A 12,025-nucleotide genomic window follows, 5' to 3' on the forward strand; every position below is an offset into this window, starting at 1 on the left:
AGCTCATTGAGTACCCGCAAGTGATTCTGATGAGGGGGCTGAAAGGACAGGTGGCTCCATCCCGGTAGCGGTGGGCCTGGCTTCCCGACGGCCCTCGACTGTTACTTTGTGGCGGAGCGACAGGGCAGGTTGAGACCACCTAGGAGACAGGTGGGCCTGGCCCTGTTCGGCGTTCGCGGATACTTAACACGCTTAACGAGATCTTGGTATTTGATCTGAGTCGGCTACGAGCCTATACGCACTAACCATCTACGTGGGAGTAGTTATGGGTATCCCGATGTCGTGGTATCTGCCGAAGCACTTCAGACGTCAGCGACGGAGCGGCGCGCGCCGAATTGGACTGGAACGCCACTAGGCTAGGTCTGCTTCCGGCCGCCCTCGCAACGTGCAGGTGTGCTATGGGCGATGGGCCCAGACCCCTGTGCGCTTAGGTTTAGACCGGCGTGCTGGCCTCTCTGTTTTGCCTAGGTGGGGCTGCGACGTGTTGATCTTCCGAGGCCGGGCATGACCCAGGAAAGTGTGTCCGGCCAAATGGGATCGAGCGTGTTGGGTTATGTGGTGCACCCCTGCAGGGAAGTTAATCTATTCGAATAGCCGTGATCTTCGGTAACAGGACGACTTGGAGTTGTACCTTGACCTTATGACAACTAGAACCGGATACTTAATAAAACACACCTTTCCAAGTGCCAGATACACCCGGTGGTCGCTCTACCTCAGGGATATGAGGAGGGGATCGCCGGGTAGGATTATGCTATGAGATGCTACTTGGAGATGCTACTTGGAGGACTTCAATCTACTCTCTTCTACGTGCTGCGAGGCGGAGGCTGCCAGAAGCGTAGTCTTCGATAGGACTAGCTATCCCCCTTTTATTCTGGCATTCTGCAGTTCAGTCCACCGATATGGCCTCCTTACACATATACCCATGCATATGTAGTGTAGTTCCTTGCTTGCGAGTACTTTGGATGAGTACTCACGGTTGCTTTCTCCCACCTTTTCCCCCCTTTCCTTTCTTTCTGGTTGTCACAACCAGATGCTGGAGTCCAGGAGCCAGATGCCACCGTCGACGACGACCCCTACTACACCGGAGGTGCCTACTACTACGTGCAGCCCGCTGACGACGACCAGGAGTAGTTAGGAGGATCCCAGGCAGGAGGCCTGCACCTCTTTCGATCTGTATCCCAGTTTGTGCTAGCCTTCTTAAGGCAAACTTGTTTAACTTATGTCTGTACTCAGATATTGTTGCTTCCGCTGACTTGTCTATGATCGAGCACTTGTATTCGAGCCCTCGAGGCCCCTGGCTTGTATTATGATGCTTGTATGACTTATTTATGTTTTAGAGTTGTGTTGTGATATCTTCCCGTGAGTCCCTGATCTTGATCGTACACATTTGCGTGCATGATTAGTGTACGATTGAATTGGGGGCGTCACAAGTTGGTATCAGAGCCGACTGCCTGTAGGAATCCCTCTTCCAACTCCTTGGCCGAAGTTGAGTCTAGACATTGCAAAACTTTTACTAACATGGCTGTGTGTCTTACGGGCACACGTCGCCATTGGGTGGTAGTAGGATCTTTTACTCCTCGACATTTACTCTGGGACTCTGATCTCTCCTCTATTCGGGTTAAATGAAGTTTACTAAATCTAACAATAGGATCTCGTTATCACTTTCACCCGGAGAGCCCCTTGTTACTGATGATCGTCTGCTGCACCAGAAGACCGTGAAGATACTCTCCGCTGTTAACCCGAGAACTTATGTTCATCGCATTTGCAATTCCCCTTCCACCGTCAACCCTTATGGATAACCACTTGCAGTTGTTATTCTTACATTCATCCCCAGTTGGTCTTGTTATTACCAGATACCTCGAAACACTCGTCGTTGTTTCGATAATCCTTTGAGCTTATCGCCTTGCTGTTCTTTGTCACCTGAATACCCCTATGGATAATTCTCGCACTTATCGAGTATCCGCTCATCCCCAAGTTGTTCATGTGTTTCACAATGGTCTTCGAAATACTAATTGATCCTCCAAAAATCCTTAATAGCTTATTGCTCTGCAATACTTGTCTGCTTGCATTATGGATGCTTTCCATATGTCTGGCAATATTCGTTAGTATCCTTAGGCACCGTCATTTTGATCCTATTGATTCAGCATGTGTGCGAATGCACACAATCATCTATCAACCCTTCTAAATTATCCTTCCGGCTCAGACATCATTTTTGAACATGAGCTGGTTCTCGACCAAACTATTTGTCGTCAATTGTGCCTCTGGTATATCCAACTTATCCATCCTTGATCAGAGCGACTGCTTCTGATCCTTTGTTTTGGAAATCGAAATTCCTTTATTATCTAAGCATCGAATTATTCCGATGTTCTATAATATGATGCCCGTGCATTCTTCTTCCTCTGGTTGTGTGCCGATACTCACCCCAGATCCTTTGTTGGATTTTATCCGACAATGTCCTTCATATTCAGTAACCTTGAGCCTTTCCTAGGATGTATACCGCCTTTGGTAAATTGTATCCCCTGCTTTGTCAACCATGCTCTGCTATCGAGCTTGTGTTATTTACTCCTGAAGTTTGTGGTATATGTTCCTAAGAGGCCCGATGGGTTGGACATATGCCTTCTCTAAACTGTGTGAACCCGGAAACTACTACGGGTCATACTCTACTAGTGTTATGTCAGATAAAATTTCAACACACGATTTCGTTGAAGGCGAGAAGTGAATGAAAGATTATGTATTGAGGAAGTGGGAGTCGACCTTGAACCTTGTGTTCATGCCCATGGACGCGATGTATATCCTATCATGGAAGCTTCTTGTAATAATAACTATTTCCTTGATAACTAACATATGGTATCTGTGAATTGATCCCTTGCAACCGTGGTTCCGACCATGATTGTTCTTCTTTGATTCCATTTCTCGGACAAGTTAAAACAATTGTCTTCTATGGATCAATACACCCGTCCAATCTTTACTTTGATCTTGTGTCGAGTATTACCCCTGGTATCTCAAGTTTATCATGGAACTGCATAACTTATTATGAGTTCTTCATCAAGTGCTACCTTCCCATTGATTCCAATTTTTCACGGGCTCTGAGTTATTATACACTCAAAGACACCGATAACTGAATCGAGTTCGCATTGCGATTCAACAAGTATTTGAACCCATCACTGCTTACAAATTTATTAATCCTTCAAGTCATTCCTAGCCTGATCGGCCATATCATTATCGTGCAACTTTTTAACTATACTACCTGGTCCTTCTTCCCGGAGCACAATTTTTGACGATGAGCTAAGCTTATGTTGATTTTCCTCATCATATCATTTCTCCTTGAACAACAAACTTGAGCTTGAGTTTGTGCCATAACTATGGTTCCAATAATCATTCGCTTCACCATTCGTTTGACTTGATGTCATCGCCGATCGATTACATCTTGAAATCTCTCGACAAAGTGCGTCGTGATCATCATCAACCTTATGAGCTCTTCCAGGATATCAATTGAATTCATGATGAGAAATACCATCCTTGCCCTTGATGATCTGTGTTATCATCGACCACTTTATTGCCTTCCCACCAACACAAGCTTGTTCGTGTTTGGTGATATACCTTGAGTTCCTTGATATCCAGTAATTGCCCTTCTTTACCTTGGGACATTAACATCTCTTATGACCTCAATGTTGTGAGAATTTCACTACCTCTTGAGAACTCTTAATACAAGTGATACTTCTCACCATCACCATTCTTTCTTGGTCCCCGTGTTGATTCCAACAAGTGAACGGTGTTGTTTGGATTCTTTCCTTCTATCAACCCTATTGCTTTCAAGTTAATGGTCGGCCGTTCATTCTTAGACTATTGATTATTGAATCACCATTCTGACATTGGTCATGCAACCCAGTCCATATTTCGGGCGCACCTTTCAACCAATGTTTAATTGTGTATGTTTTACTCGAGCATACTTCATTACATCATTTGATCTGACAAATGCTATCTCCTTATCCACATAATTGTGGAGATCCATCTTTTGGGATACCTAGTTGAATTGTCGCTGAGTCCATCAGCCACCTCCTCATCCTCTCTTTGGTTTACTGATGAACTCTTGTTTCGAAGCCTTGCTTCCGTACGTTATTTCCCGAGAATCTTACAATGTCATCTCGACAATTTGTGTTGCACCTTTCTTCTCAGGCATCCTGAGTCTGAGGTATCCTCACTCCAATCAGATCTGAATCTCGGTCAGATATGATGGTTGGAACATATTTCCAAGAGTTATAATAACGGTCTTTATGTGACCCGGTAAGGTGATGTCGTGCCTAGCACAGCTGGCCGGAGGCCCTATTGTTATATATTCAGTTTCAGCAAGGTTATCCATTCTTCCATGAGGAAATGGTAAGACTTATTCTATAAGTTGTTTCCGATGGATCCTTTGTATCCAAAATCTGACATTTGCTTGAAGACCATGTCAATGCTATCTCGAAGCATGTCTGTGGTACTCCGATTTTTAACAAGAACATTTGAAGCCCAATGCTAAGATGTTTGTTTCTCAATTATCCAAACGCCGTTGTATGGGTAATGTCTTGAAATTTCTCTCCCCTTACCTAAGGGGTTTTCAAAAATTATATCCTGACATGATATCATGCTCTGCTTGTCCTTGGGAAGGATATATCCCTGAAATATGTGTTTTAACACATTTTCCTTTTCATTGTTCTGTTTAATCTGATAATCATATTTTCCTTTCCATTGTTTGATTTAACCTTTCTTGTGATCTATATGACCTAAGCAGTAATATTCTCCTGCTTATGTAAACACCTCGTGGTACCGCTCTGTCAGTAAGACCATGTTACTATTGTTGATGACATTCCGGTAGCCACCGATGGACGAGAACCTTGCCTATTGGCCCGCCTCGTTCAACGAGCAGGAAAATGGTTCTCTTCATCCCTTGCCCTTGGTATCGATGTTGTTGCCGACATAACTGATAGGCTACCCTCTGACACGCCTTACTATCGTGACCGTGCAAGATGTTGGCCCCCTTCCTACTTTCAACCACATGGTGGGCCCATAACCCACAGTTCCACAGGATCAAAACCTGACTCTCCTATACACCCCATTGTCAAAGTTATTCCTCGCGTTTGACTTTGTATGTAATTCACGGGCCACCAGCCTGTTGATCTATTCAGGTACCAGATGCAATGCTTAATCACATTGCTCTAAACCCCTTCAACAGTTCGTTTCAGACATTGAACGATTGCCTGCCCGCTCGAAACTTTCCATGATACCTCCTTACCTTACTCTCGATATTTTCTTAAGATTCAATTTGAGAGTTACTTTCTGCCACCTTCCCCGATGATATCGACCGATAGTCAACCTTGTAGAGGTTCGTTCTCCCAGAATACCCCCTTATTCTTTCGTAAGTATGATGGAACCCCCCGAAGAAAGGATACCGACTTTATCTTGATGACTTGAAGCAGAGAAATGAAGACATCAATGTATTGGACCGGCCTCTTCGAGAAGAGCAAGCCAGCATGAGAAGACCCGCTAGATTCATTACCAAACCTTCCCCCCTTTCACTACCTCTTAAATCTCGGGACGAGATTTCTTGTAGCGGAGGAGAATTGTGACCCCGGATAATTAAGCTACAGTAACCCACCCTAATGTACCATGTCATCACGTTTTATTAAGCCAATTTGCCACTTGATGAAATCGGAGTCAAATTCAAATTTCAAATAACAAGTCAAATTTTTATTTCTTAAAACTGTCAATTAAAATGTTTGTTGGGTTGAAAATATTCACTAAGTGGTTACCATGTAGGAACTATCATTTAATGGATTTTTAGATTTCCCCTGGAAACAATTAAAGTGAACAAGCATCACTTATTATGCCCATTAAAATACGAACTTAGTTTCAAACATTTCTAAATAACCCAAACTTTTTGGACAACACCTAAAATATCAGGAGGTAATTATGTGAGGAGTTTCAACTTTAACTAAAATCATTTAGTACCTAAACTAAATACAAAACAGTAGATAAATAAGGAAAACAATAAACAAAAGGAGGTGAGAAACATAATACCTAATCTACTGGGCACGTGGCCCATTAGGCAAAATGACCCAGCCCAGCCTAGCCTCTCCTTCCTCCTGTTCACGGGAGGGCGTGGCGCTCATCCACCGGCGCCATAGCCGGCGATGTGCACGCGTCGGCGATCCCTCGGTCGCGTGGATGGATAAGGCCACCGAAACCCCCCGGAGAACCCTAGCCTCGCCACTTTTCCTCCCGCTCGCTGCCTCCTTCCTCGCGCACTACCGAGCCATCGGCGCCATGGTTCTCATCATCCGCATGCTCTCTGTCGGCCCCGTAGGCTGGGACCTTTCCAGCAGCGCCTTCGCTGTCCGCAGCGTCGACTACGCCGCCGGATCGAGGCCGGGAGGCCACATCATCGACCGGATCGACGCCATCTTCTTCCTCGGTCGTCGCCGCTGCCCTTCATCGATCCATCGCCTCTGCAGCTCCTAAGCCACCAACGGGCCTCCGTGTGCCTCCGCGGTGAGCTCCCGGTCGAAACCCCTCTCCTGTAGGCTTGGTTCGTTGTTTCCTGCTGCTACTACCATCGCCACCGTAGCTCGTTGTCGCCGTTGCACTTGCTACCGCCGCGCTCGTCACCGGCCGCCGACACGGCTGAAGCTCCGGCCACGCCCGCTAGGGCCGCTGCTTGTCCGTGCTGCGCTATCACACCCGCGCTCGCCGTCCGCGCCCTTCCCTGCGCCTGCTCGCCTCCCTCCCGCCGTACGCTGCTAGGCCGAACCCCGGCGCCGCTCCTCTCGACGCCGGCACCACTGCAGGCCGCCTCCACACCTGCCATGCAGCCCCGCTCTCGTCGCCCCCCCTCCCTCGCTTTGCCCGCCGGCGCGCGCGCTCGGCCGCGCGTGCCCGCGCTTGCGGCCACCCCTGCCACTGCGATTCGCTGCTCTGCTGCCGCTGCTACAGTAACTGAATGTTACTGTAGCGCTGGCTAGCTTTTGTTACTTCTACTCTATTAACCCTCTGGATGGCAACAAAACTGTGGTCAAACAAAGTTTAACTTAGCTGGAATTAATTTGTCTAGGTAGTACACTTGACAAGCTCCAAGTTACCCCATTGGACCAAATTCAAATAAGGCATGAATTAAATACTATGAAAATCACAAAATGCTATCTTTTATTGACAGAACACACTTTCAACCTCTAGCACCGTGTGTTGCGTGCTGTGTGTGTGCCGTGCGTGTGGCCGGTTGGGCTGTGGCCGGCCCTTGTTAGTACTAGCTTTAGCTAGTAGTATTAATTAGTGCTAAGTTAATTAGTCTAATAGTAGATGACATGTAGGTCCCAATTAAATAAGTTAGATTTATTTATTTATTTTAGGTAAATAGTCCATGACATGTGGGTCACAGCTCTCTTTTTGACTAGTCAAATTGACTTGGTCAACTTGAATTAAAAGTAATTTAGAAAATCTAGTATATTATTAAAACTTTAAAAAATTATACAAAATAATCCGTAACTCGGATGAAAATACTTTGTACACAAGAGTTGCTCAGAACGACGGGACGAATTCGGATACGCAGTCCGTTCGTCCGCCATACCCCCCCTAACCTATCGAACTCGCAACTTTCCCCCTCCGGCTCCCTTGCCCGAAAACACGAAACACCGGGGATATTTTCCCGGATGTTTCCCCCCTTAACCGGCATCACCTCATACCACGTCAGGTCACGCCTAGCATCGTTACTTGTCACATGTCATGCATCGATATGCATCTGTTTACATGGTATTCATTGTTTCTTTCCCCTCTTCTCTCCGGTAGACTACGAGACCGACACTGCTGCTGCCCAGTTCGACTACGGAGCTGACGACCTCTCTCTCTTGCCAGAGCAACCAGGCAAGCCCCCCCCCTTGATCACCAGATATCGCCTATTCTCCTCTATACTGCTTGCATTAGAGTAGTGTAGCATGTTACTGCTTTCGTTAATCCTATTCTGATGCATAGCCTGACATTGTCGCTACATCTGTTGATACCTTACCTGCAATCCTAAATGCTTAGTATAGGATGCTAGTTTATCATCATTGGCCCTACATTCTTGTCAGTCTGCCTTGCTATACTATCGGGCCGTGATCACTTGGGAGGTGATCACGGGTATATACTATACATACATACATACTATACAGATGGTGACTAAAGTCGGGTCAGCTCCTTGAGTACCCGCAAGTGATTCTGACGAGGGGGCTGAAAGGACAGGTGGCTCCATCCCGGTAGCGGTGGGCCTGGGTTCCCGACGGCCCTCGACTGTTACTTTGTGGCGGAGCGACAGGGCAGGTTGAGACCACCTAGGAGACAGGTGGGCCTGGCCCTGTTCGGCGTTCGCGGATACTTAACACGCTTAACGAGATCTTGGTATTTGATCTGAGTCGGCTACGAGCCTATACGCACTAACCATCTGCGTGGGAGTAGTTATGGGTATCCCGACGTCGTGGTATCAGCCGAAGCACTTCAGACGTCAGCGACGGAGCGGCGCGCGCCGAATTGGACTGGAACGCCACTAGGCTAGGTCTGCTTTCGGCCGCCCTCGCAACGTGCAGGTGTGCTATGGGCGATGGGCCCAGACCCCTGTGCGCTTAGGTTTAGACCGGCGTGCTGGCCTCTCTGTTTTGCCTAGGTGGGGCTGCGACGTGTTGATCTTCCGAGGCCGGGCATGACCCAGGAAAGTGTGTCCGGCCAAATGGGATCGAGCGTGTTGAGTTATGTGGTGCACCCCTGCAGGGAAGTTAATCTATTCGAATAGCCGTGATCTTCGGTAACAGGACGACTTGGAGTTGTACCTTGACCTTATGACAACTAGAACCGGATACTTAATAAAACACACCTTTCCAAGTGCCAGATACACCCGGTGGTCGCTCTACCTCAGGGATATGAGGAGGGGATCGCCGGGTAGGATTATGCTATGAGATGCTACTTGGAGATGCTACTTGGAGGACTTCAATCTACTCTCTTCTACGTGCTGCGAGGCGGAGGCTGCCAGAAGCGTAGTCTTCGATAGGACTAGCTATCCCCCTTTTATTCTGGCATTCTGCAGTTCAGTCCACCGATATGGCCTCCTTACACATATACCCATGCATATGTAGTGTAGTTCCTTGCTTGCGAGTACTTTGGATGAGTACTCACGGTTGCTTTCTCCCCCCTTTTCCCCCCTTTCCTTTCTTTCTGGTTGTCGCAACCAGATGCTGGAGTCCAGGAGCCAGATGCCACCGTCGACGACGACCCCTACTACACCGGAGGTGCCTACTACTACGTGCAGCCCGCTGACGACGACCAGGAGTAGTTAGGAGGATCCCAGGCAGGAGGCCTGCACCTCTTTCGATCTGTATCCCAGTTTGTGCTAGCCTTCTTAAGGCAAACTTGTTTAACTTATGTCTGTACTCAGATATTGTTGCTTCCGCTGACTTGTCTATGATCGAGCACTTGTATTCGAGCCCTCGAGGCCCCTGGCTTGTATTATGATGCTTGTATGACTTATTTATGTTTTAGAGTTGTGTTGTGATATCTTCCCGTGAGTCCCTGATCTTGATCGTACACATTTGCGTGCATGATTAGTGTACGATTGAATTGCGGGCGTCACAAGCATGCATAGAGACTTGTAACACATCACTGTCAGGAGGTGGCACAACTTGTTCTAAATCAGGATCTTCAAAATCTGTGACATAAATGATTTCTGCATTTTCTTCTTCTTGTGTTTGCATTGCCTGCACTTGTGCTTTCTGGCTCATTCTGCACACTTGCCTATGGCCAGGCACCCATGGCTCTCTGCATCTGTAGCAGACTTGGTTTTGTTTAGCTTGTTGTATGATTGTGTTTCTGTTCTGTATTGGAGCAGCTAGGGGTGGTTTTGCTTGTTCAAACACCACTTGTCTTTTAGGATGAGGAAAGTAAGGCTTGGGTTGAGCAGGAACACCAGCTTTTTCCATTCTACTAGCATACCATACTGTTTTCTGCATGTTAGGAGGTTTGAAACACTCCACATGACTTCTGATGTAAGGATTCAGTCCAGAAAGAAAACTGGTTACATAATAGCCAAAGTGTTCAAGGGCAGTAAACTCCTCGGCCATCACAAGCTGCCATTCAGGTGGAGTCATGGCAGTTCGATAGGAAGTGGGCTCAGCAATAACAGAGAGACCGTACCGCTCAGGAGAATAGCGATCAGGCGGGGGGTGAGGCCGACCATGGAGGTTATGAACTGGGGTAGGCATGAAGGGAGGCGCGCCAGAGGTGGTATAACAGGATTTTCTCTTCTCATGCAGTTTACCAGTTGCTCGAATTGCTCCACATACACAGCCACAGTTGAGGTTCGGGAGATAGCATGGAAGGAGTTAACAATGTCACAAGCAGAGTCTAGTGAGAACCTATCTGCAATACAAGAGCAAAATCTATGCCATGGCACATTTTGTGGTGAAAACCCAGTTCCTCTCCACCACTGTATAGCAGGGCCTTGCAAATAAGAAACTGCCAGCTCAGTTTTGTGCTCAAGGGAGTTCTTGCAGCAGCAAAGTATTGCTCCAAGTTATGAATCCATGACTCTAGGTCACTACCACTGAATTCAGAAATGTTCAGTTTGGCAGGTTTTACTGTGAGCACATTCCTTCTGTTCTCAAATGGGGAGTTAGATCTTCTACTTCTATCACCTCCATCTGGCCACTCCTCCTATGCATGATCTTCTATTTGTATTGGTTGTTGCTGGGGAGGTGGGGCTTGTTGTGCCTCCTAAGGTGCTATTGTTCTAGTGTTGGCAAAATTTGGATGGCGATATGGTACTTTCGGTGTACCATCCAAATTAAGCTCTTTTCCTGTAGTATCTCTCAAAACAGCGGTCCCAATTATGGGAGGAGCATCCTTTTCTGGCATAGCTAATGAGGAAGGTGTGTTTGCAAGCAGCTATTTGGGACTGCCAGGCGCATTGACTGGAGAATGTATCTGAGGCTGCTTGGGTTGTGCACTCCCCTATGCTAACTGCTCATCAAGGATGTTGACCGGCTCTGGAAGCAACAACAAGCATTTGAAGTTATCTTGGATTTTGTCGAAATTTTCTTGCATTGTGACGAAGTTCTTGTTGACCATAGACTGGAAGTCCTGGAATTCCTTCTTATCCTCCTCACGATAACGCTGCAGGGTCTTGATGTCAAGCTCCAACAACTGGAGCTCCAGGGCGCCCGTGTCACCCGACTCGTCCGACTGGGACATGGTTTCCTTCCTGGATCCAGAAACTCCGACAAGGGGTGGGAAGGAAGGGGTTTTACCGATGAGCTTGTGTTTCTACCGTCGCCAACTCCGACGCTAACGCCCGCCTTCGAGAAGCACCGCCTGAGTTCAGCTTCTGGGATTTTACCTAGGAGAAATGCTCTCCAGCAACTAGGACTGAATTCAGACTACCTCCAAATTGTGCCACTCCAGCCGTCACCAACACCGCCGCCTGATCAACGATTTGCAGAGGGATTTTAGGGGCCGATGCGTCAACCTCTACACGCCAGATCCAATGCCTCTGAGAACCGATTAGGCCTCTGATACCAATTGTCAGGAACTTGACAAGGATCAAACTAAGTAAACACTCAACAACTCAATTTCAGAGAATTCGAGGCAATTGCGCTAGGGTTTGTATTGCTGAGAATGGGGAAAGTAGCACAACACGCCACCGGCGGCTAGGGTTTCTACCCAATTACAATCTCTACCTTAATTTTTTTTAATAATAAAACAAATAGGGTTTCTGGTCGTCCGTAAAAAAAATACCCTCAATGTTGCTATAAATTACTCGCTATGCCACCCGTAAGTCAAGAAAACGATTCGTTTTTTTTTTCAAAGTCATCGTCGCGCACAGTTATTTTATAGAGCTAATACCTAACACATGCAACAGACGCCGTGCCAGCTTAGTGGTTGAAGCCTATCTGCTCCACCGCGCAGACCAGGGTTCGAACCCCAGGGTCGTCTTGTTTTCCTCCACCTTTTTCTCACGCACCTCCTCCCCCCA

The sequence above is a fragment of the Triticum dicoccoides genome, chromosome 1B (genome assembly GCF_002162155.2).
Source record: "Triticum dicoccoides isolate Atlit2015 ecotype Zavitan chromosome 1B, WEW_v2.0, whole genome shotgun sequence".
NCBI classification, from domain to species: domain Eukaryota; kingdom Viridiplantae; phylum Streptophyta; class Magnoliopsida; order Poales; family Poaceae; genus Triticum; species Triticum dicoccoides.